The sequence below is a fragment of the Monodon monoceros genome, unplaced genomic scaffold (assembly GCF_005190385.1).
Source record: "Monodon monoceros isolate NGI ecotype Baffin Bay Population unplaced genomic scaffold, NGI_Narwhal_1 Super_Scaffold_5, whole genome shotgun sequence".
Taxonomy (NCBI): domain Eukaryota; kingdom Metazoa; phylum Chordata; class Mammalia; order Artiodactyla; family Monodontidae; genus Monodon; species Monodon monoceros.
In genome coordinates, this window is record NW_021703782.1 from 54,888,489 (window position 1) to 54,915,633 (window position 27,145).

At 40.6% G+C, this 27,145-nt stretch overlaps 1 protein-coding gene across 10 annotated transcripts in view; it reads left to right on the forward strand.

Moving 5' to 3' along the window:
* The window catches only part of PTPRD (protein tyrosine phosphatase receptor type D), a 2,000,866-nt gene that overhangs the window by 1,464,933 nt on the left and 508,788 nt on the right, over window positions 1-27,145 (forward strand). Inside the window, exon 1 of one of the 10 annotated variants that reach the window (XM_029201878.1) lies at window positions 11,956-12,210. The exons of the other annotated variants lie outside the window; for them this stretch is intronic. The gene's annotated coding sequence lies outside the window, so the exon portion shown is untranslated. Of the gene's footprint in view, window positions 1-11,955; window positions 12,211-27,145 lie in introns of those variants that run through there. 10 annotated transcript variants of the gene reach the window in all.

Consider the following 27,145-nt stretch of genomic DNA (forward strand, 5'->3'; position numbering starts at 1 on the left):
CACACACACACACACACACACACACACACACACACACACACACACACACTGCCAGAAGCTAGGAGCTTCCTTGAGAACAAGGACAACGGTTAGAAAAAGCCAGCTGTGCAGAGCAGAATTAAAAAGCTTCTAGATTTAGGTAAAATAGTGCCACCTGTAATTTTTTCCCCCCCTTTTAAAAAGTATGGAAGAAAGAAAAAGGCAAGTTCTAGAAAAAGGCAGCTAGCCTTTTAGGAAATGCCCAAATCTGCTCAGCTGTACTGGGTTATTTTCCTGGGAACAATACAACAAATCAATGGGTTTGAATTTAGTTATCGTGGTGGTTTTCAGAATGCCCCAAAAACTTGCCCCGAATTCTGACTCCCAGAAACTAGCCCAGAGGGTCTGATTCAGAGCATGGGTATTTTACTATCCACAAAATTATTATTAGCCTTAAAGAGACGGTTGTTTTAAAATTCTCTGTAAACTGCAAAGAGCCACATAAATGTTAATATTTAACTCATATGGTGTGGATAGTGTCCCTTGAATTTGTTGGATACTGTGCTAAGAACTCTTGGTGAAATAAAGGAAGTCTGCTGTAGCGGCGTAGTTTGCACAGTTGATCATTTTCTATTATTAGTATTTACCAAGAATACTCTCCTCTCAAGAAAATGAATTTCTTAAGCAAAAATTTGTGAGCAACATCTTTCTCTCCCAATGTAGTAGTTTTGTTGTTCCTGATTTAACTCAAAAATAACACATGAGCATCAAAACTTAATTCCAGATTGTTTCCAAGGGGTGGGGGAAGGTTTCAGTATTTCTGATCCTTTCTTTGTTTTAATCACAGATTTATTCGGGGGTGGTGGTGGCTGGAATTTAGGCTACTTTGATGGCATTGCTTCCTCTTTTAATTGGACTGCAGGGAATGAAAACCATTAGGGTATGTTTGCATTGTATTTGGATGAAAGGGTTTTCCTTACTCTGTGTGCCCTGCTCACAGAACACATTCTTAGAATGACTTAATAGTGCATAGTTGACATACCTTACACACAGTGGAGGCCTGAATGAATGAGCCGTGGGATGAATGGGCATACATGAAAACTAAGTAAAAAGAAATGCTAAAAACACCCCACCAGTATCCAGAATTTGGGCTGTGTTTCATTTGTAGCTACTACTTAAAAATGGAATCCAATTAAGGGGCCATTTCTTTTTCACTTATAAACGTGCTTTCACAAAGAATCCTGGAGCTGGGAGGTACTTTAGAAAAACTAATCTAGTCTAGTGTGTTTTCAAATTATGCTTCCTAGAGCTGTAAAGCAAGGTTACTCCACCTTGGTTAACATTTGAGTCACTTGTGTAGCTTTTTAAAAAATTATGCTAGTGCCCCATTCCCAAAGAATCCAATTCAGCTTATATGAGTGCACTCTGGGCATATGGTTTAAAAGTGTTCCAGGTGATTTGAATGTTCAGCCACGGGTGGGACCCACCATTCTAGGGGTTCGACACTCCCAACATTTAGACTTGTGATCTTATAAATGCAAGTCTACTCTCTGGGGGACAATACGATAGAATATATTAAACTGGGGTAACTGGGATATGCTTATGCCCAGTAGGGCTCACATTCATTTCAAAGAAAACACTAGACTTCTAAAAAATTCAGTTCAACAGTGTTGTATCTTGAACTCTTTGTACAAGACATTCTGCAGGTATACAAGGGACGCACAGAAGATTAAGGCCCAACTTTCTCTCGAAGATTTTACAGTCTTGCCATCTGGAAACATACCAAGCAGAGGCACAGGGAAGGAATGAGAAAACCAAGTATAAACATGACTTTGATAAAAGGCAGGTGTGTTATGGATGGCACAGGAAGGATTGAATCATGGATGAAATATAGCTTTCAGCATTTGCTCTAATAGCCATTTCTTCTTTCCCCAGCCTAACTGACCAAACTGAGCAGCTCTGACATCCACAGTCTGGGAACACAGCCTGCTCTGGGGCAGTGCAGGAATAAAAAGGAAAAATAATGCAGGCACTGTGCTCCTTCTTACCTCCACTTGGTACAAGGTAGGATATTTCCTAGAGCCTGAAACTCACCAGGCAGGAGGTTCTTCTGACGGAGAAAGCATGGGTGCCAAGTGTCCATTTCAGGACTGCTTCTAGATGTCTGACACTTGTTTCTTTGTCGAGGGGAAGGCAGAGAAAAACTCCTGCCTGACTTGATTTGCTTTTGTGCTTCCTGAGGTCAGAGATTGTTAATAGTCCCAGTTTGGTTCATCTCCTGGCATGGATAATGAGCAAAGTTGAGTGAAAGAAAGAAAGAAACAAAGGGAGAGAGGGAAAAAGAAAGGAGGGAGGAAGGAAGGGATGAAGGGAAGGGAAAGAAAGAAAGAGAAATAGAGAGTTAAAAGTTTCCATTGTTTTTTGCTCTTCAGATTGGTCTTAACTCAGAATTTTTGGAATTTCTTTGTTCTCTTCTTAAACATAGTCACCTGGCAAAAGAACTTTCAAGTTGTGATTAGACATAAGTTTGCATAATTTCCCACTGATTCCATCCAGTGCATTCTCATATTTATAATATGTTACCATTCCAGTCAATGGATGGATACCAATAAAATGAGCTATGGAACACATCTTGGGCATGAGTGCTTTCTGTGATCTTTTATCCTACTTCAGTAGACTGTTTATCTAGCAGAAGAGAGATTCGAAGAATTAGGTGGTTTTTTTTTTTGTTTTTTTTTTAACAAATAAAGCCACAAGTTTATTACCATGTGAGTTCAGAATCCAGTATAGTGAAATAATGCAACAGAGAAAAAATGGCCTAGGGAAGCCTGAAGAATCAGATGTTTTAAATGAAGCAGGAATCGTGTCTGGGTAGAAGAATCAGGAAAACAAAGAAAAGCCCAACTCTTTGACGAAATGACTCTTAAAGGCTGGATGGGAGTTCAGCGTGTAGGTGATCATAGGAAACTTTCTGGCTAAAAAAAAAAACGCACGTTTTTGTTCAGACAGTTCTGGAGTTTAGGGTATTGGTCGTAAAGAGGTGGAAGTTTAAAGTGGAAAAAGGGATTCAGGCAGCATTCCATTTGTGGTGGCCTTTGAATGCGGTAGAACATTTGTACTTAGTTTGGTCAATAATCATGAACCACTGAGGGTTTTTTATTTACTTATTTTTGAGCATGGAACCAAACGTGTGCTTTACTAAAGTTAATTGGGCAGCACAGTGGAGAATGGATTGGGGCCAATAAGAAAAAGATTAGGAGCAGAAGAATATACAAAAAATTATTATTGTACTAGTCCAAAGAAAACTAGCAATGTTTGTATTAGAAAGATGGGTTTTGGTGGGAAGGAGACAAAATGCAACCTTCAAGAATTAATACCAGATAATAACTAACCAAGAATGGTGTTTCTACATTTATAAAACAAGCACGGAATTGAATAGACTGAAGTAATAATACATGTGGGAAATAATAGTTTTTGTTTTGCCTCTTTAAATTTCTGCTGGACCTGTTTAGTGTTACTAGTAACTCTGGAGATGTGGTCAATGAGTTTTGAAAATCAGGATGCGTTGGAATAATATAGGTGACGATATAAGAAAAAAATGTACAGATAAATGAATGCTCTGTCCACCTAATAGAGTGTACCTAGTTAAAAATGCAAAGTTCAGTATGAAGGATTTTTTTCTACTGAACTGATCAGTTATTTTGACATCTTGTAGGAAACCATGAAAGTCTGTAATTACTCTCATTAAGAATTCTATGGGACTTCCCTGGTGGTGCAGTGGTTAAGAATCCACCTGCCAATGCAGGGGACACGGGTTCGAGCCCTGGTCCGGGAAGATCCCACATGCCGTGGAGCAACTAAGCCTGTGAACCACAACTGCTGAAGCCCATGTGCCTAGAGCCTGTGCTCTGCAACAAGAGAAGCCACCACAATGAGAAGCCCACACACCGCAACAAAGAGTAGCCCTGGCTCTCTGCAACTAGAGAAAGCCTGCACGCAGCAACGAAGATCCAGTGCAGCCAAAAATGAAAAATAATTTAAAAAAAAATTCTGTGGAAGTATGAATCCATCCACTCCTGTTCAGATTCTATTATGATTTCTTGTCTGTGACATTTTGTTGCGTGTTTTAGTGAGGCCTAACTCTTAACCAAACTCTCTGTCACTGTACCTTTCAGCACAGGCCCAATAGGAGGGACTCTGAAGGTGACATCTGACCAGCCACAGTGGTATCCATCGTCCATCAAGTCATTCAGCAGAAATCTTTTGAGATCTGCTTATAATTCAGCTTCTGTGCTTGTTGATAGTGATATATAAGAGTGTGGAGATGTTCAGAGATTAATAGGGTGTGAATACACACAAAAAAATACAGAGAAATAGGAAATAAGAAAAGAAAAGAATGTGAGACCAGAGGTAGGACAAAGTCATTCTACTTAATGAACTACAGGAAACTTTGTAAAGAAAGTGATGCTTCACATGAAATAAGTAATTATCAATCAATTCATTTCCTCTTTCTCTCTTCCTAGCTCCATCCTTCCCTTCCTTTACTTTCCCAAATATTTATGGAGTACATACAGTGCTTAAAGCCTTATGATAAGATTTTTTGGCTCCAGTCAGACATGAATATGCTGTCAAACCACTGAAAAAGAACATTTGCCAAGTATGGACACACCCAGTAGAAATCAAGTGGCATAATGAAGTATAAGATAAATATAGGAGTATAAGACAAAGATAGAGAAAGGTTTGAAAAGTGGCTGAAAAAATAGTCGTCTTGATGTCTTTGCTGTGTTCATGGTCTTGAAAATTGCTCTCAAATGCCTGTGGAAACATCCACAGCTATGCTGCACCTGGGAAGCAAGGTGAAATCTGGTAACTGGGGTCTCGGTCCAGGATACAAGGACTGGTTTGTCACTGGTCATTTATAATTCCCAGCCTGTGAAGAGATATACTCCCTATTACATAGAGATCAATTTGTGGTGTTTCGATTCTGAGTTAGTTTCTGAAAATCATTTTCCGAAACCCTATTTGAAAGACCCTTTACAAATAACTTCATGACTCTGTATGGCTTTCTTGCTAAAACTGTGAAGACAACTTTGTTGGTGGACACAGAAATCTTAATAGTGTTGAAAAGCTGCTGTGCTTTGGATTTTACTTTACCCTTGTGGGTTTTGTTTTGTTTTGTTTGCGGTACGCGGGCCTCTCACTGTTGTGGCCTCTCCTGTTGCGAAGCACAGGCTCCAGACGCGCAGGCTCAGCGGCCATGGCTCACGGGCCCAGCCGCTCCGCGTCATGTGGGATCTTCCCGGACCGGGGCACGAACCTGCGTCCCCTGCATCCGCAGGCGGACTCTCAACCACTGCGCCACCAGGGAAGCCCTACCCTTGTGGTTTTGTTCTTTGTTTTTTTCCTCTCTCTCTAACCACTGAATCTTTTTTTTTAATTAATTAATTAATTAATTTTTTGGCTGCGTTGGGTCTTCGTTGATGTGCACGGGGTTTCTCTAGTTGCGGCGAGCAGGGGCTACTCTTTTCGTTTCAGTGTGCGGGCTTCTCATGGCAGTGGCTTCTCCTGTTGCGGAGCATGGGTTCTAGGTGTGCGGGCTCAGTAGTTGTAGCTTGTGGGCTCTAGAGCGCAGGCTCAGTAGTTGTGGCTCACCGGCTTAGTTGCTTGGTGCCACGTGGGATCTTCCTGGACCAGGGCTTGAACCTGTGTCCCCTGCATTGGCAGGTGGATTCCCAACCACTGTTCCACCAGGGAACTCCCTAACCATTGATTCTTGGAGCACATTCTTTCATTAAGGAGATTTAGCACCCTCCACAGTAGCTGCGGGCAAGACATTAACATCCTGTAGCACATCCTAGTCTTGAAAGATGAGTCAGCCTTGTGCAAATGAAATATTAAACAAATGCTGCTTTACTTTTCTCTCATTCTCTTAAAACAATACCAACTCTGGCCAGGGAACCAATAATAAACTGTAGTCGGGCTTCCCTGGTGGCGCAGTGGTTGAGATTCCGCCTGCCGATGCAGGGGACACTGGTTCGTGCCCCGTTCCGGGAAGATCCCACATGCCGCGGAGCGGCTGGGCCCGTGAGCCATGGCCGCTGAGCCTGCGCGTCCGGAGCCTGTGCTCCACAACGGGAGAGGCCGCAACAGTGAGAGGCCTGCGTACCGCAAAAAAAAACAAACCAAAAAACCAAAAAACTGTAGTTTCAAATTTAACTTTCCAGTTTCAAATTTAACTTCATCTCTAGTATCTGTCTTCATCCGATAGATATTGAAACCAAGCTTTTCCTCTTTTAAAGAATCTTGTTATCCCTCCCAAGAAATCTCAGTGATTCATTCCCATCCTTGCCCCATTCTTCTGCCATTCAGCAAAAGGGAGCCTGTTCCATCAGTTTCTGGTCTCTGTAAACCACCTCCTCTGTTGAGTGATTAATTACTAGCTTTCTGGTGACTTCTTAATTTTGTTCTGTATTTTAAAATATTCCTTCATTTCAAAATTCTCTAGTGTAAGATACAAACACTAAATGGAATATAAGTAATGGCAATTACTTTCGTCTCTGTTCAGCTTTGTGTTTACTATTAAAGGCACCATTTAAAATGTATAAAAATCATAAAAGTTTAAAACTTCAAAATAAACACGAGGCAATTAATTTTCTTAGTGAAAACATTAGCATTTAAAGGTTAAAGTGACAAAAAATATGCTTATTCCTTAACATTTCTAACAAAGTACCCATTTGTGTTAGCATGAGTTGTCTTTTTTAAAGATGCTCCAAATATACAAAGAGAGGTGGTTTCTGAATATTTAGACACAGTAGATTTAAAACAACAAAACCAAAACATGCTTTTATTGTTGGAAATACTGAAATCCACTGCTTCACGTATGAGTTAATGGAACTTCTTGACAAATCACCTGTTAAATTTTAGCTGACAGCTTGTCATATATTAATTATAAATAATTGTAATATACGGCTATCATAATACATGCAACACAAAAAAATAGGAAAGGTAATTAGAGTCTATCCTTTATTTTCCCCCTTCACTTCTTGCTCACAAGAAAAAAATGACCCAATGTTTCACTTGGGTTGGGATAGTGCCAATGGTTAATGGAATGCCCCACTCTACTAAAGAATTTAATGGGAATATCCATTTGTCACAGTTCCATGCTGTAATCTCCAGTAGCAGAGCCAATGGAAAATAGCATCTTACCATAATGTCCTCTACACTCGGCAGGTGAGGGTGAAAGGCAGCCGCTGAACTGAACAGTCAGGGGAGAGAGCTTGGCTTTTCTAGGCCTGTCTTTAGAGAAAGATGTGGATTTCTTTTAAGAGAACATTGCTGCCTGACAGCAATAAGAAACGCAACCCTGGAGAAAAAGAAAGTACATTTCTTTCATATGGAAAAAAAGCGGGAATGTTTGCATAGCATCTTACAAAATCTGTAACCACCTCTTGGTCTACCGGAAGCCCACCTGTTTGTAAAGAGACTTTGGGTAGTGGTATCCGAAAGACCAAGATTAGATGCTCATTTCAGTCACCTCCTACTTTTGAGTTTGAGCTTTCAAATCTGAGGGGTGCGAATAGCAGCGCCTAAACTTGCAATGCTACTGGTAGAATCCATAGAACTGTATGAGTCCTTTAAAAATTAGCATGGCACCTGAGTTGTCTTCCTTTCTTCTTCACAGTTTAGGTGGAATTATAGTGTAGTCTGATGACTTTATATGTGTACAGTTTGTGTTCTCAAATGAATGCAAATATTGTTTAGTTTAGGGACTGTGTTTTGTATATATTTGTTTTATCTTTCTCATGTGCCAGGTCTGTGTTTGATCAAGAAATATGCTACTGAGAAATGCCGTGTGAATTAAATTTGAAAAACTCTCTCAAACATGTTAACCCTTGTAGAGATTAGTATTTAAGTTACTTGAGGATTAAAACCATTGTTATTCCATGTATGCATTTAGCAGCAAATTAATGAAATATATTAGGCGTAGCTAGCACCTATAGGAAGAGGTCTCAGATACTCATTTCAGCGCCTATGAAACAGTTTACTCTCTTCAGAATACATCATTTGAACCTATGTTGTATTTCTCCATTCTAACTGGATTCAATACAAACCACTGTAGCCTTCACAAAGAATATATGATCAGCAACAATTACTGCAGTTCCTTGGTTAATAATTTATAACCAGAATAGAAGTAAAAACACAAGATTTTGAAGTCAAACAGTTGTAGTTTCTAAATTCTAGCTTGGCCACTCACTAGCTATGTCAGCTTGGCCAGATCACTTATCCTCTCTGTCCCTGTTTCCTCACTTATACAATGGGGCTAATGATGGTTCATTAGCAGGGCAGGTGTTAAGATTGGAGGTGAGGCAGAGGCTTTGAAACTTTTTCTGTTAATCACTAGCCACAGGACAGAAACATAAGTTTTATAAAACAATGTTTAATACATATAATGCACTCTCTTTTCTTTCCTACTTTCATTTAAAAAATTGTTCATGACCCACTAGATTCATGACCCAGAAAAGGTCATGACGTGCCTTTTGAAAACCAGTGGGATAGCATGATGTTTAGCACATAATACAAGTGTAACATAAGATTACTGTTATTCTCCTTACATTATTTTCAGCCTTATTTTTAGGATGCTTCACGATAGATGAGTATAAAATCTTTCGAGTACTTCTAGGAATTAACTTCCTTGGATGGGGTCCAAAATAGACTCATACTCATCGTATGCTGAATTATGCACTAGAGGGGGTTGTGCTGTAGCAAAGCTTCTGTGTGCTATTCATCAAAGAATGTTAGAGCTGGAAAGGAAGTAAGAAAATGTCTAGTACCATTCCTTCATTTTCCTTCATGTAAGTATTTATAGTTTTAAAATATTCTATATTTATTACTCATTGAGAAGTTGAAAAACTGGCTTCTTGGATCCAGAACTGGGAGGTGATTAGGAATAGTTGGGGGAGAGGGGACACTGGGTCATGACATCTGGGGTTTTGTTCTCCTTCTGCCACCGAGGAGTTGGGTCACCTTAAACTCTCAGGGACTCAGTTTCCTTACTTGTAAAATTAGGTGATTAGCCCACCTCTGACGTTTTTATGACCTCAAAGCTCCAAATGGTAAACTCTCCTAGAGGTTGTAGCAGATGCCACAGGGTGCTGTTTTGTCACAAATCTGATCTGAGTATATTGATGTGTGTATATTGGGCTTCAGTCTTATTCCCACTACAACTCAGATGTACAGAGAAAGCCTGGTTCCTCTACTTGCTCTCTCTTTCTCTTATCACCCTGAATAACGCTGTCTCTTTTGCCCAATAATAGCTCAGATTCTCTAGTCACCTCCTTCCACTGCTACTTTTTTCTCTAAGATGTTTGCTTGTAGTAGGACAGGAACATCGAGGACCGCATGGTGTCAGGAAAGTTGGGTCCTTGGGCTTGTGTCATTTATGTGTACTGTCCTCTGTCTCCTCTGATTTTCTGGGTCCCTTTTCCTCCTACTTGTTGCTCACCTTGGTAACCATCATCACTAAGTTCTCTAGTTAACCTAACTCGCTACCAATGGAATATGTTGATGCTGTTTCTTCTTCGACTAGGCTCCCAGGTAGTAATCAGACTTCCCAGCTGGTATCTTAAATCAGGTCAGAACTGGTCAGATCTTCTTAAATGAGGTAGAGGGATGTGTGTCTCTCCATCAAAGACAACAGCAGAGGAAATTCAGGGTTTTTTAAAACTCTGTTTGTTCCTCTAACATCCAACTTTGCAAGAGGAAAGTGGGACTCACCATTTGACGGGGGAGGGTGTGGCAATGAGAAAGCCAAATCAGAGTTTACACCTTGAGTGAGAATCACCTGTGCAGAGGCTCAGATTTCTGAAAGCCATCCTTAGGGCATAAGGAACAGGTGTTCAGCATACCTTCTCGGCTTTTCAGTTCCTCGCATTATCAGAAAGTCCTGAAGGCTTGCCCAGGAATAGCTGTCTTCTTGATTTTTACTATGAGGCTAACCATTTTAAAAAAAAAAAGAACAGGGAAGACTCATGCTAAGATGATCCTCCCCCCTCTCCCCTCAAATTGCTGGAGGACTAAACTTCATTTAGAGTGAAGCCTTTCAAAAATATGTGATTTCTTTCTGGAGCACACAGGGGACAGAGGATTACTGACCAATCCTTCAGTGCCTTTCAGGAGCGCAGCATGCAAAGGGTGGGAACAAATGGGCAGCTTGAGACAACAGTCAGGATGCCGAATCATTAGGCTGAATCTAAGGGGTCTGCTTACCTCTGCTCTTTCAAAGACTGCCTCGAGCCTGCAGGAATAAGTATTGTGTGTATGTGCTGGCCTGAACACACAATGAGCAAGGGAGGTGGCTGGAAGCCTTGACTTTCCTTAACCTTTCTGACCAAGTTTCTAATAAATTTTGGTAGGCCAATTGCCAGTGGTAGCTTCCAGCTGCTGACTTTTTCCACGTGCGTGAGATCCTTGAGGAGGAAAGAAGGTTAAAATTTGCCCCTTTAGCTAACAATCCACATAGTGTGTTCTGTAGATGAAGCTTGTGTAGTCCAACTGTCTAGGGAGAGGGTTCTGTGGTGTCTTACAGACAAGCTGGGGGGCACTGCATTTTCAACATCATAAAAGCAAGTGGCATGGAAGCAAAACAAGAGTTATTACACTACGATTGATTCCATACTTCCCTTTCTTCCTCTGTGATTCCAAAGGGGATCCACCAAACATCCCTGAATGAGGCTACCGAGGTGAACTGGGACAGTGGACATAAACGGTGTCTCATCAACACGCTCCTTATATTTTTATCACTGCGTTGAATGGGGTGCAACCGGCATCTTTCCTCCCGCGTGCCAGGACCCGGGGCAGGAAGCACCCGGGTGTGCAGCTCTTAGGAGATGAGTGAATTTGTTAGAGGGGGGTCTTTTCTGTCCTGGTGGATGGCTGCTTGGGAGTGACGTCACCCAGCCCCCTCCTCTGCAAGTGTGTGTGTGTGTGTGTGTGTGTGAGTGAGTGAGTGTATGTGTGTGGGTTGCACGCCTCCTTCTCCCAGCTCTCCTGCCTCCTTCCTTCGCCCGTCCAGCTCTCTGGCCCTTTCAGTGGGTCAGGGGTCCAGACTGAGGGACTCGCCAGCCGGCCTGGCTCTCCCCTCGGCCGAGCGCACCCACACTCCCACTCTCGCGCCGGCAAAGTGCACGCACATCCCTCAGCGCCGGGGCACCGCGATTCCGTGGGATCCCCAGCATGTTACGAGGATTTTCGAAATCAGTCAGACTAGGAAACAAAGAGAAGCTTTTCCAATCACTTTCCTGAGATTTTTCATTTAATTTGCCCATCAAACCACCTCGCCCTCAACCGTAACGACCGGGTTCACGCCAGGGCTGAGGGCTGGGCTGGACTGGCCATCCCTCGTCCTGGCCCTTGACTCCGCGCGGGTCGGTCTCCGGGCGTCGCCTCGCCCCCTCTCCCCGCCTCCCCACTCTCCCCGCCGGCCTCAGTTTCTGGTTACCTCTCGTGTGCGCTTCACTTTGAGGGGGGGGGAAGAAGAGAAGAAGGGGAGGGAGGCGCTGAGGGGGGCAGCCGAGTTGCTATTTGTGGCCAAAGAATCCTCTTTAAAAGAAGCAGCAGCAGGAAGGAGGAAACAGGAGAGGCGGAGGGAGGAGAAGTTACGGGGCCCCGGACCCCCCAGCCGCGAGCGGCGGAGCGTCGAGGAGCGGGGGGAGGAGGAGGAAGAAGAGCGGGAGGCGGAGGGAGAGGAGACACACGGCGGCGGCGGCGGCGGCCGGAGAAGCAGGCGCAGGGCGCGCAGGAGGCGAGGGAGGAGGCGGAACAGCCGCGGAAGCCGCGGGCTCAGAAGGGCCAGGAGGACGGCCCGGGAAGAGGAGGCGGAGGCGGCGGCGGCGGCGGCGGCGGCGGAGAAGTGGATAGGGGTGGAGGGAGGGAGGGCGGGGGGACGCGCTCCTTTGGATGCTGGATTTCGGCGTTTGGGACTCACTCGCTGACTCTCCTCCACTTCCTCGCTCTGGACTGGGCTGGCCGCGCGAGGAGCGGGCGGCGGCAGCCACGGGGGGGATTCCCGCGGCGGGGGCCGCAGCTGCGCGGGATTAAATCGGCCGCCCGGACTCCGGCGGCTGGGGCAGGCGTGGGCTGAGCGGCCGTGGAGGGGCGTGAAGGCGCTGGAGCAAAGTGCTGGTGGCGGCGCGGGAGGCGGTGGCGGAGGCTGCCCGGAGCCGACATGACCAGGTGAGTCTCCCGAGCTGATCCGGTCCGCCCCCCTGAGTCTTCCCGGGTCTGCGTCCTTCGGAGTCGGCGTCCGCGGCTCGCCCGGAGCCCGGCTCCCGCAGCCCGCAGGTCAGGGGCCGGAGCTGCACACTCCGGCGTCCGCGAGCCCAGCGCCCCGGCACCGGAGCGCACAGTTTGCTCTTCGGAACCTCCTTGGGCAGAGGTCCTCCCCTACACGGTTCGCTTCTCGCTTAAAGCCTCAGACCAGGGAGAGTGGCAGTTCTAGAGAATGAGGGTGTTTGAATCTGTGTATTTGTGCGATTCCCCGCTTTCTCCTCCTGGGGTGGGCGTAGTATTGGGGAAATGGTGGAGCGGCGGGGCACTACGACCCTACCCAGGGATTCTGCCACTGCAGTTTTGTTTTTTCTTTGTTTTTTTAAGAGGCAATGATTACTAATTTGAGGGCTGGTTTTGGTGATTTCTTTCTTTCCTCTGAACTAGTGGGGAGAAGGAGAAATAGCAGGAGTCAAAGTCTACGCGGCTGCCATAGAGGAGGGGGATTGTTTTGGAGACCTTTCCGTGGCAGAGTCAAAGCTCGTAGTTCTGCCACGGGAATCTGCTGTTCTTACACACTCATTCCGTAGGGAAGGGAACAAAGAATTTATCATGAAAAGTCCAAGTTGTAGGAAACAATTTTAAAAGAAAACCAAGAACAAACTAAACGTTCTTTCCTTTCCTGTCGGTTTATTGTAGCTTTCACATTGGCGTGTAGAAAACTTGAATTGTGTATCTGTGAGGTTGATTTTCATTTAGAAGCATTAACAAATTAAGGCAGTTTTCTTATGCTTAAAAAAAAAAAATCTTGGACACTGTGTGAGCTTGGCTTTCATTAATTGGGTGCTCCAGTATTGTGAATAGTAGGTCCATTCTCCAAAACCTGGACTATCACAGTTCACTTGTATTGTTTCCAGCCTGCTTCCCAGTACACGACTTGCCTACTGTCTCCTCTGTTTTCTAAAATTCTTAGAGCAATCCCCCAGACCAACCTACAGTTTGTGCCTTAAGCATACAGGGAGATTCCTGAGGGATCGCTGCCCTGTATTTTCTCTTAAACTTTTTTTTTTTTTTTCTTTTTTTTCCCCCCTTGACATGCCCACAGTCATAGTACCATTGACTTAGAGCATAGCACATACATTTTGAGCCTCTCAGAGACTAGCAACTGCTTGTGACTTGAGATAGATTTTCTGTTGGACTTCCAGTGCTTCAAACGTGGACCTTTCCATTTGGTGTTTTTTTTTTCCAACCATCCTGTAGCACACATATGGAGTGTTAGTCCAACCATTGATACTTCTGACCATTTTGGCAGTTCTATCACTGTTTCAAAGTGTACACATCCACCACTCAACTTGAGTAAAACCAGGGTGATGTACTGCCAAGACTTGAAATATTCTGAATTAAAGGAATATTTAGATGATACCAACCTAAAGATCATACCATGTTGTTAGTATGATGATATCCAGGACAAAGCTTAATAAATATTGTACTTATTTAGAAAACATTTTGTTACATGCCACAGATAGATGTTATTTTGTTAGCTTAGCAAAGAGAGAATAAAATTTCAGTGCTCAATGTCCGAATTCTTGAAACAGACATCCTAAATGGACAATACAAAGAAAATTTTCCTACCTCCCACCTCCCATAATTATGTACTGTACTTTGCTTTTCAATGGAACTAGCAATTCTGTGACAGATTTCTTAAATTCATCCTCATGCTATCAGCTATTATTGTACTTTCAAAGTGTGAAATTGACAAGCTGGTCAGTTTCATGAATTCAGCTGTCAGATTGTGTCCAGTTAAAAACTGCTAAAAGCTGTAAATGTGCCTGCCTAGAATTTTCTTTTTTAAAGGAAAGACAGCTAGGGGGTGAGGATTAAAGGGTGTTATTAATTGTAGATCTTTGTAAATAGGTGCACTCTAATGTAAGTTTTATCACTGGCTGTTGTTGGGAAGCACATTTATTTTAGATTTCTACTGTTTTAAAAGTGGCATTCAGTTTGTATCTATATTTCATTTTAAATAGTGAGCACTTTACATAGAAATAATCTGTTCTTACAGCCCTCAGTAATAATAGTATAATAGAAATAAGATTCAAAGAGGAAAAGTGTCTCTCGAATATATTTTAATATATATGAGTAATATATTACTTTTGTAATGACATGTGAAGAGGTGGATGAATTAAATATTTTACTGTGGAGGTTATGTAACACAAATTCTTCTTAGACCAGTACAGTTGTAGTTACTAAAGTAATGAAATACAGTGCTCTATTTTAATATATATGTATTTCAGTGGATAATCATAAAAGCAAAACTGCTTAAAGTATTAAATACAATGATTTGATTTGTCTTTTAAGATTGACATTCATCTACAGCCAGAATATCTCAAAGTCGAGAACTAAGAATCGGAATCCCCTCATCTGCTGCTATTTGCTAAGCCACTAGGGGCCTGTATAACTGTTCTTATATCCAGGAGGTACTCTGGTATGGCATATGCAAACCCTTCCTAGAGAGGCATTTAAAAAGTATCAGGTAGGCAGTCCCCTAAGTTTTGGTTTTGTCTTTTTAACCTATTAACTCATGCTCTGATGTTAGTCATAGACATTGACTGAAGGGTTTTTCAAGAACGTTGTTTAGAGCTTACACTATGGCGGTACAAGGATGACTTTTCACAGAGTGTGCAACATAGGAGAGGTATTTGTGCAAATTCATATGTGATCCCAGTTTCTCAGTGCATGTCAAGGATAACTGATAAGGGTGCTATTGGCATAATGTAAGGTTAAAAAAGAAAGGAAGCAGAATTACTTTAAGGAATGCCGTAGTCATAGATTGATGGTGTGATTAAACTAGCTTTGTGAGTGCTGTGCAAGTTGTGTGGAACGAGAATCTGAGGCTGTGACTACAGTTTAGTCAGCACCTGAGGGACCCCCACTGAAGATGCACTACACGTTTTTAAGTGTCAGTTTCACAAATTTGAAATCAACCAGCTGTGGCAATCTTGAAAGACATTAGGCAATAAGGTCAAGTATACTTACACCGTTCTTTTGTTGATTTTCAGTTTTTCAAACTGACAAGGGTAACTATTTGTAAAAGAGCACCCTGTAAGCATTTGCATATTGGATTTCCTTCAGCCCAAACTTGATTTATCAAGCCATTGAACGTTTCTATTTTTAAAAGGATTCTACAGATAAATAAGAATTCATTAACACAGTCAAGTACTAAAAGTGCCATTTCAGGAGTGATGGATTTCTCAAGGTGGTTTTGCTTTAAAACTACCCTTCTCTAGTTTCAGTGTGTATTTGTGGGTAGTCTGAGAGTTGAAGTATGCCTGTGCTCTAATTTATGATCCTGAGAGCATCAAACTTTTAGGCTCACATCTTTAAATGTGTACATTTAACCTTTGGTCATGGGTGCCCTTTTAATTCCCAGAAGTTTCTGGGAATCTGGAAGATAAACTTTACCTTTAATGTAATATATTCAACTTAGCGACCACAAAATATTCTTTTAGCATTAGTTTTATAAGCACAGATATATGAAGTGCTAAATAAGAAAGATTAAGTGTTCAGTTTTCCAGAGTATTCAAAGAATGTATTATTTGTTCCTATTTTCTTAAAGGGAGAGTAGTTTTTGGTTGGAAAGGTTAGTTTGAATAAATAAGTTACATTTTAAGCGAGGCCTACTCTGAGTGTGTTTTTGCCTTATGGAGTTATTTTTCTTTTCTTTGCACTGTTTGGTTTCTTTGCAAAAATCTTTTAAGAAAACTACTTACTTGTGATGGCACAAAGGCAACTTGTAGCCGCAAGCAAAGTCAATGTTTAAAAACATTTCTTTTTATATTATCAATGATTTGCCAAGAGCAAAGAGAAGAGTTGTTCTTTCTGTGAACTACAAGATCGAGGATTCCTATATAACACATCAACAGAAGAAATCTGATGATGTGGAAGAAGATTGCTTAGGAGGGATTTATAAGTAAATTTCATTGCAACAAACAACCCTCGTTTACACTTCTCTAATTTCATAGCACAGTGACATTTCCAGCAAAGGACAGGTTTGTTTGGGGACATGTTTTCTATATGGATAATATCATTTGCTTCTAATTAGTAGTTGGTAACACTTATTAAAATGTCATGCTTGGCTTGCATTTGTTTTGACAAGTAAAGGGTCCAAATTCTCCCACCCCCATTTTAAAAATAAAGATGTGTTTCAGCTCTCCACAATCAAACCTTTAAGAGAGATAGCTAAAAGAATAAATGGCTTGTGCTTACTGATTGTTCATTATATGAAATTGTAGCCTCAGATGTAAAAGTTCAGCATTTTCTTTATGTCATAAGTCTTGGGGAGGTCAAAGAGCAAATGCTTATACGTTATAGAAGTCTCTGACCTAATGTGACCTAAATAATAGAGTCATGACAATGGTGCGAGACTGAAGCATCAATGAAATAGAATTCTTAAAAATGTAACTCACAAAATTACATTTTAGGCCCATGCCCCTTGTTTCCCCTTTAATAAATCACCCATTTGCTTTTATGTAATCAGCAGTTTACATTTTCTTCTCAACATTTTATTTATGAAATATTTTTAAGACAAAGTAATTTAAGTGTTGTCTCCAGTTATACTGTCACACTCCTCAAAGCAACTTGTTGCTAACAAAGAATAAAATTGTCTGCAATGTCCCACCTCCTCCCTCTCAAAGTAATGCATTCAGTATCTTTCTGTTCATTGTTTTCTGTTTGATGCTGATGTATTTAATAGGGTCATATCAATATTTGTCAGTTACTCTATAGTTTTTTTTTTTAATTACAAGAAACAAAGAGCAAAACTGAACTTTTTCTTGGCTTTTCAACCTCTGCTGATCAAATCCCTCCCCAGATCAAATCCCTGTATGTCATAGATCAGCAAATTAAATGAAAGAGATGACAATTTAGAAAGCTAAGACAGCTGATTCTGTCCGTAAGCCAGCAGATCAGGTGTACCCATACAGAGTGTTGAGACAACTTGAATAGCCCTAGCTTTCCACCTGCAGCAAGTAAGCTTTGCTTTCCTTTGCAAATGGCTGCTGTTAGGTGGCAGGCTCCCCTTGGGCTTCTTCAGAACTTATAACAAAATATAAGAGCAAAAGCAGCCATCTGAAGCTCATCTTTCTTCTAGTTCTTTGAATTCACTGACCAGAAACACGACTTAGCTTTGACATTCAGATAACAATGTCAGGAGAGTTGTGACCTTTAACATATTGTTATTTACTGGCTTTAACCATCCTAACTCTGTCAGTTTCATGAGCTTGATTGAGTTTATAAATTCTTAGTTGTCTTTTTTCCAACAGCCCTCAAGCTGTATTCTTCAATGTAGCACTAGCTAACTAAATTCAGATTTGTGAATTGCATTTAGAAAATTATGCTTCTCAGTATTGCTTTGGGATTAGGAGATAATGTACTTTCAAATATATGAAATGATCATCTCACTGGGTCACAAGTAACAAGTGACTTCTTTTTTAAGCTTCAGTAAATGGACTCCCTTTATTAACAAAAAGGTTTATATTAGTACTGATTTTATAAATAATTGAAAATCAGTTATTGCTTAATCTTAATTAAGCGTAGGTATATAGTGTATATAAAGATAATGCTAAAGGTTGCAAAATCTAGACCAGTTTCTTTCCTTCCTTTTTTTTTTTTTCTTTTTTTCTTGGAGACAGTGAAAAGAACATGAATTTGATGCAAGAAAAACTGAATTTATACCTTAGTTTTGTCACTTATTATCTGTGGGATCTTGGGAGAAATTATATAACATCTTAGGGTCTTGTTTCACCATCTGTAACATGGAGAAAATAGCCATAGAGGTGATGAAGATCCTATTAGATAAGGATTTGTCTTATTTTGTATTTTTTAAATTAAAAAATTCCTGGATGTAGGAATGACATAACGGACATGCTATATTCAGTGATGGTAGTTTGTATGATAGTGTTCTGCTCTCTTTAGCTGTCTGCTGTAAATTATTGCTACCTGATTTAAAAATTAAGCCTTGTTGGATATGGGTGTTTGGTGTACATTTTCCCTATGTGCACTCTGTTGTGTACATGGTATAATTACTACAGATGCTGGAACTACCTTTTCCTGTCCAGCACGTTTTTTGAAGTCTGTACACATCAGTATGCCATAGTACGCTGTTTATCTCAGAAAGCTTTTAAGGGAAAAGCTAGAAATGATTTTACCTACAGTGTACCAAGAGAGCATTTTGCTTAAAAGTCAAAAATGTTTTAATAGATTCCTGATGATAGTTGGTGTTGAGCTGCAGTCTGGGGGAAGAAATGTTTAGAAAAGCAGTTAATTAAAATACTGAACCAACAGAATTGCCTTTTTTTTTTTTTTTTTTTTTTTAATGGTAGTGCATCTTAGAAAGCTCTTTAGCTCTTTGCCCAGCGCAGCTGTCCTTCCATGAAAGATCAGGTTTCAAGAGCAATGATGGATGGTGGGTGCCTGTAGCCAGTTGTGGGGTTTGCTCTGAGGTCAAATGTATTGATGGAGGATAGGAATTTACTGCCTTCTGTCTCTCCCTAAGATCCGCCAGTACAATTTCACAGAGAAAAATTAGACTAGACACATCAAATGCTGATCCAGTGTTCCATTACGGGCCAAAAAAACATTTGTTTTTAAAGTTTGAAATAATTTTTTCCTCCATCCCCCTTCCACCCCAACTGAAGGGACACATCGTACACACACTAACGGTTTTTCACTGCACAAGTAGACTGCTGGCTCCCTGCAAAAACATACTTGAACTACTTGTAATAGTAACTTAATTGAAATATTGTTAAAGGGTTTTAAGAGAGAAACAAAATAAGTCTCCTAGTTTTGACTTTTCTGGTTGAAATAATTCAGTATGTGATTTTTAGATACATGGTTTTATATCTTTAGTTATAAATTCTATCTTATATCTTAATTTATATCTTAATTTAAATGGAATGTTTGGCCAATTGGGAATAATCTATTGGAAACGTCTTAAATATTCTAAATCCATTTACTGGCTAAGTAGTGATTTTCACATTTTTCTTGGCGGGGAAAGGAGGGAATTATAATATTTTACTAGAGGGATAAATTTTGGGGAACATCTTCCATTGGAAATATCTCATGGATGGAAGTTCTCTCTGAGTCCCTTCTTTGAGCCTCACTTTCTTCATCAACATTGTTTCCCCTTCATTTGATATTTTGGCCTTCGGTCTCCATCTCCATTCTAAACTCTCATTGTTGTTTTATATATGGGCCTCTTCAGGTCACTGTCTGTACTCTTTAATGGGATATTCCTGTCTACTTCTCATAGAAGCAATACTTATTTCTGCATAGATGACTCTCAAAATAAATTTTCTAACTTCTCTCTGGAGTACCAGATCTGAATTTTTTTCCGGCTTGTTAGATAGTTGAGAAATAGAAGCCTCTCCTGTATCCCACATTCTGCATTTTATAAACTTAAAATATAATCTTTCACCCATACTTCTGTCTACTTTTTTCTTGGTACCTCATTTTCTCCTTTCTCCTTTTCAATTCTTCCTAAAACCTTTTGCGTTCTGAAATACAAGCCTTTTCAATTCTGCCTACTCAAGTGCTAAATTCCCAACACAGCAGTCAAAGCCCTTTGCAGTCTAATCCTAACTTGTGTGTCCAGCCTCTGCTCTCGGCATAGCCCCAGGTGCTCTGTCCTGCTGTAGTATCAGAGCCCCTGCCCTAAGGGAGAAGACTCTGCCCTCGGGCACCTCTTCGGTTCTACCAACCCTCGGTTCTTGGAATCCCCTTTCTCTCCTTGCAGGCTGTCCTAATTTGCATCCATTGAAATCCTCCTAATTAGTCTCTCATTTTCTAATTCTCAACTCAAGTGCTCTATACTCTTTTCTTTGAATTTACTTTGAGTTGAATTTAATTGAAATCATGAATGTGAAGAATAATTATTCAGTTGAAATGTCTGATGATGCTCAGGACATTGAGATAGGTGAAAAACAAATTTCTTTTAATTTTCTTTATATTGGAAGTACAGTAATAGTGGTTGATGTGTAAAGTTGTAATTGTGATGGTTGCTAAAATTTACTGAGCATGTACTATGTGCGAGGCATTCAGCATAGCGTTTTACCTTCACTGTCATTTTTAATCTCTAAAACAATGCTATGTAAGTCATATGCTTTTTATTATCACCAGTTTAAAAGCTGATTCATAGAGAGGTTAAGTATTTGCCCAAGGTTGCATAGCTAGATATAATAAAGATGGAATTCAAAGCCAAGATTTTAAGTTATGATCCCAACTTTTATCCACTCCACTCTTAACCCCTCAATATATTCTTGTGTCTGACATGAATTTTTAAAAAATTTATTTCACATATACCAGGCACGTATACACAATGACACAGTGCTTTCTTAACCCCAATTCAGGAAGAATCTTAACAATTATGTGGTTTTCCCCCTATCATTTCTGAAGAATCTCTTCTGTTTCTTTCTCTGCTTGGGACTGGAGGGATTTAATTTTTTTTTTTTTTAAACTTAAGCAGTTTAGTTTGGACTGGGTGACCTTTTTTCTTTTTCTTTCTTTTTTTTTTTTTTTGGCAGTTGCCTTTCAGCTCTAAAATTATATGATTTTAGGCCAGTGACACAACTGCCTGAGCCCTGGGGTTAGTCCTGGAACAGAAGTGGTTAAATTAAATATTTCCACCAAGAATAGGTTTTTAAAAATCACAAAGGCTGGCATTTTCATAGCTGCCCAACACGTAGGGAATCAAAAGCATTTTTACAAAGAGAACTGTAGATCCAGCAGAGATATCTGAAGAGCAGCCTCCCATCAAAGAAATGAAATTATGCCAAGTGACTGATATATATGTGTTCTAGTTATTGGCTGCCTGCCCTGCACAACTGTATCTGGGAAATTTTGTCAATTATACTATCTTTTAAAATACTCTTATTTTCGCTGCTCACATGTTCATTTCATTATCAATAACAGATGGATGATTCGATAAGTTTTTTTCCACTTAACCCATTTTTATAAAAGTTTAGCTTTTTTTTTTTTTTTTGTCAGGCTACAGAGACCTATTTCTGATTAATTATGGTCTTATAAATAATACAAGAAAGGATGTTACATTTGTTTGGTTTGGAAAATTATTTTTTCTCTGACAACAAAGCACCCTGAAGTTTTAAATCAGACATGGTACATAAAATAAAGTTACATGGAAAATGCCTTGGTCTTTTATGGCTCTTACTGTGTGTTAACAATCAAGTCTTCTTTGCCCAGGTTTCTAAAATGCTTCTCACATGCATGCACTGTCCTATTTAGTCATGTTTTCCTGTGGGTTAATCTATAAACAAAACCTGCTAGGAGCCTGGAGCGGCGTACCTTCTTTGGGTTGTGTGTAGTGAGGGTTCTTCCACGATTAGGTCCTTAATAAATGCTTTGTGATGATAATAGGTATAAATTAAGAATGACAAGTTCAATAAATATTGTTAGGCATATTCAGCTACTACTTTAAGAAATGATTGGGTAAGTGCAGTAGAATTGAATCGGATTTTTACTCTTGCCCAGATTCAACTTGAAACTGATTTCTTTTTATCAAAAAAACTAGGAAATACACCATTTAAATTTTGATTTTAAATTCATCATTTAAAATCTGTTTTCTCTAAATAATCTCTTGTTATTCCAGTAGACCAAAAGAAATATTAACTTTCTTTCAACCAAATTATTCACTACCTTTTTTTTTTTTTTTTTTTGCGGTACGCGGGCCTCTCACTGTTGTGGCCTCCCCGGCTGCGGGGCACAGCCTCCGGACGCGCAGGCCCAGCGGCCATGGCTCACGGGGGCCAGCCGCTCCGCGGCACGTGGGATCCTCCCGGACCAGGGCATGAACCCGCGTCCCCTGCATCGGCAGGCAGACTCCCGACCACTGCGCCACCAGGGAAGCCCATTAATTACCTTTTAATATATTAGCTGGCATCTGTTGGCAAAGCCCTCCTTATCTTTTGCCTGGATTGCAGCCTTTCTGTGTTTCGTTGGAAACTCTGTATAGTTGCTTCGGTGCTCTGTAGCCAGCGTGATCATTAAGAAACTCAAATCTGTTTATGTCATCCTTCTTCAAACATTCCAATGGCTCTTCCTTCCACTCTATGTAAAGGTTGAAATACTCAGCAGAAGTCACCTGGGCCTTGATGTCTTTCTCCCTGCCTTGTCTTTTGCCACCTTGCCATTCTCATAATGGTTTTCTCTATTTCCCTTCTCCCACCGTCCACACACATACATTCCAGCCATACTAAAGTATTTGATATTTCCCTGATGCACTACTTTGACCCTTTGGTGTATAATTCTGAGTATGCTTTCTCCCTTTCCTGGAAATTCCCTTCCCCTTCCATTTTTGCCTGATTCCCCTCTTCCTTCAGGTCTTAGCAGAGCTGACAACTCTTCCAGCACGTCTTCCCATCCTGCCAAGCCTGGATACGCTTTCTTTATGCACTAGAAGAGACCCAAATACATTTTACATAGAGTGTTCATAATATTGCATTGTGACTGCTTATCTGTGATCTGATTCATTACAAATACCTCAAAGCCAGGACCCAAGTCTTTTCCCCAGTGGTGTTTCTAACGCCTAACCCATGGCTTGGCTCAGTGTGCTAGTAACATTGGCTCATTGTTGTTGAGTAATTTGTGAACAAATCCGTGTGCCCAGAAAAACCAGAGGTTAGTTCATCGCCCAGATCTTAAAACCCGTACGTTTAATGTTTAACTCCACAATTTATGACAGTATTGTCAGTTGCTCTTGAGTACTTTTATTTTACTTGAGCTAAGTTCTACTTGCCTAGTTCCCTCCCAAACCAAGACAAAACCAAATCTGTGTATACTGTGTGTATCTCCTCATATGCCACTAGACAGGACAAATCTGCCTATACATCTGGCTGTGGTAGGAATTCCCAGATGCACTTAATTCTGACACATGGTCATTATTGAACCAAAAGCCGTTGCCTGGCGTGATTATAGCTCGTATTTGTTTTCTTTTTTAAGGGCCCTCATCCAGGCTGCCAAATGTACAACAGGTGCCTTAGCTTTATACTTGCCAATCTGTTGTTATGCAAATGACCGCCCTAACAGAGACTAATGGTATCTAATAAAATTGATCTCAGTTCTGGCAAGCCAGGCTTAGGAAAGCAGGAGCAGTAGGAACTGCAGTGTGGAAATATGCTGGTGCTGAATGCTCCTGGTGAAGCATACAATTTTTAGAAGGTGGCATATGGCTCACATGTAGGCCCCTTGTTTATGTTGAGCCATGGAAATTTTCCGCAGCCCAGTATTATTTGAACACTAGGATTTGCAACCTCTAATCTTATTTTAGATGGACTCCCTGGGTGGCCTGGGGACAGGACTAGCTGTGCCAGCTTATCAGTGAATGGCTGTGCCATGTCTGTAAGGCACAGCCAGGCAATCTTTTTTGGCCAAACAGCTGGTTGGTATGACCGCTTATATTTCCTGTCATCAGAAATTTGCCTCACTGATTTCATAAGGCCCTGTAAAGACTTCAGTATTAACAGAGATCGCTAGGAGAGGAGTATGTCAACTTGCAAGTAGGAGCTGATGTTTGGACACTTGCATTCAAAGAGTGTGTATGATTTTGTGGGGGTTTTTTCATGCCTTGTAGGAAGCTGGCCTAAGGAGACCTTTGTCACCAAAGGAAGTAACTTCTTGGCAACTGGACAAGGCAAGGCAGGGAGAAAGAACTCAAAAGTCTAAGTGATGATAAATGTTAGAACCAGGTTTCACAGGGATATGAAATTGCGTTTTTTTTTTTTTTTCTGTAAGGATCTTAGAAACCTCATTTTCTTCACTTACTTACCTTCTCTCCCATTTATGCATTTATTCTTTAGAGCATCGTACATTAATCTTTCCACAGTGCCTTGCATTTATTCCCATAAATGCAAGGCACTGTGGGAATGTAAGGATGATGTCACTTGCACTGACAAATAGGCAGAGATCTATCTGGATTCTTAAGATTTTGGAAAATTCATGCTAGCATAATGTCCTTTTCCAGTTGGAGAGCTTTATATTGTCATGTGGAAAAAAGCTACTCAAATTCCACCATGATAGGAAGGCTTACAGGTTTCACTAAATGAATAACCGCTACTAGAATAAGAGTCAATGGTTAGAGCCTTAACTGCCTAGCCATACTTCACTTGGCTCCACAGTTAATTGAACTTAACTAATTTCCTGTGACCTAGCATATAGAGTAGTTCTTAGGTTAGGGTTTGCCTATTATTGGGCCATCTTTTTGTGTTATTTATACCCATCCTACTTGCAAAAGGATTTGTGGCAGCTATTAAATCATATGCTTCATTACCTTAATAAATCACCTTGGTAGAGCAGACAATGGATTATTGTAGATAGATAGTTTCTATGAATTTTTTTAAAAAAAATATGCATCTTCTTAGCCTCATTCTAGATGATATTTTATTTCAAAGCATTTAAAAAACGATAGAGCCCTTTAAGGAGTATAGCAAACTACTCACTTAGTGATGATTGTTCGTACTAAAAAAAGTAGACTAAGTAAAAGTAATATAAACGTGAAGAACATTTTTAAATAAATGTTTTTGAAAGGCCTGCTACCATTTCTGATTGTGTAAGTCTTTCAAGATAGTTTTTTGTCATTTAGAAGAAAAGATGCACAATGATGTAGTAGGATTTTACAGTAGTAACGTTCTTTGCAACTAGAATTGAGAAAAATAATGAAATAAGCAAATAGATAAGAGCTAGCATCCGCAAGCCTACATGAACATGGTATCACTTATAGGTAAAGGAGAAATAAATTATCTTGTAGTTATTTTAAGCATAGAACTCTTTTTTCTTTTGGATTTTTTAGGTACCAGAGTGACACATTACATTATGTTTCCATATCTCTCAATGAAAACTAAACACATTTCTGTCTGTAAAATGGACCATATTAGCCTCTTTGTCATAGGGATAACCATTACTCACAGAGCGAGAGGGAGATCTTCCAAAGGTGCTAGAAAGGATGTTGGATTAAACTTTGTGTTGAGGAGACTTCACTGTCCTAGCTAGCCCTTCCACCTTGGTCTGCAGAACCCAAGTCCATTCCTTTTTGTACTTAACACTGTCCCAGAAATGGAGTTCTGGCTGATGCATTGCTGGTTCTCAGATGATGGAAGGTTCCTCATCAGACAGCACCTGCTTTTTCTCAAACAAGACTCAAGGGAAGAACAAGAGGCAGATCTTTATCCTGTTTTATTTTTACCATAAGAAACCAAGTCTCTGTATTATTTAAATTAAATGTAATTAGGAACTCAGTTGTACTAGCTATATTTCAAGTGGTCAGTAGCCACAAGTGGCACAGGGCTGTCATATAGAACAGCAGAGACATAGAACGGTTCTGTTGTTGCACAAAGCTAGATTGGACAACACTGGTCTCCCTGATGGTTCTGAGATATCATTTGATATTTTCAAGGTTACACATGTAATAAAATATAGACCATTTACATACTGAGACTACCCACTGATCTTACTGGCAAAGAATCTACCTGTCAGATGTAAGTGAAAGATATTGTATCTCAGAAATACATCCTCAAGGAAAGTGAATTGATAGCTGATTCTGTGCTTTTTGTCTCACGACAAATATGCGTACTGTTGGATTTTGTACCCGCCCAATATGGGGAAATACTCTTCGATGGAAGGCAGATACGGAAACAAATTGAGTTTTAGCTGTTCTACCACATCTCCTCTCAGATTTCTTCAGTCTTTTCTGTTGTTTTCCAAGTGATTTCAGTCATTTTTCACTGCAGAGCTGTATGTGAAGGTTTAAGGAGTGGTGAAAACAGGGCTCAATAGGGTGATCATATAATTAACATCCAAACGGGATGCTGTGAGAGTGACCTGGGATGCTCTTAATGGGACAACTGGTTTAGACCCGGCTGTTGTCAGCAAACCTGTAGGTCTGATGTCTTAAAGCTTCATATGCAGAGCAGAGCAAATGTGTGTCTTTGTTAGGACGGCCAGACTTGGTAGGAGGGAGGCCTGAAGGAAATCCTGGGGATTCAAAAGCATTACCTAGCCTCCTCTTGCCATCTTTCCTACTGTCCTGCTTTATTACAACGCTCTGGAGTTTTGTCAGGGATCAAACCAATCTAATGTCACTTGTAATTAACACTGACAAGCACATATCAGAACAACATGTTAGAAGTCATTGAAAGAAATGTGTAGGCGGTTGAGGACCTCCAGACTCACCCCTGCCATCCATCGGGGATGAGAGGCAGAGCAATAGAGACAAAACTAAGAGAGTACTTTAACCGCCCCCCTCCCACCTCTCCACACCCTCCGTGATGCTGAGGCAGAGGTTAAAGGCACAACTTCAGGTTTCTGTAGAGGTGTAATAGAACAGCCAGGGAAAGGAGGAGGGATGAAAAGTTAAAGGTCTTTGCAACAGTTCCTGGAAACAGAGCCCTACTTTCTCTTAACTGGCTTCTCTTTTGGTCACAGAACCTGAGGTGATTGTTACCAAATGCCTTTCTCTTTTCCTTTCACATCATGAGTTCCTATCACCTCCCACAGGGAGCACCATGGGTCTGGTATTTTTAGTTGCAGCATTTGCATTTTATAGATAGCTTTGTTTGGTTTTTTTTTTGTTCTTTTTTTTTTTTTCTTGCATTGTAACTATAGCTATATCAAGGAATTGTTTTGTTTTCAATATGCTTTAGAAAGTATGTAGCAACAGTTAGGTGTAGTTTTTTGTTTGATTCTTAATCAGTTCTGAGACTGTCTTTGTCCCCGTGTACCTCCAGCTTTATAATCAAAATGAACAAAAACAGGTTTCTGAGGGATAAGGGTTTTTAAAGACAATCGGTTAAGAATACAATCAATTGTGTATTAGGCGATGCTTGCAGCTTCGAAAAAG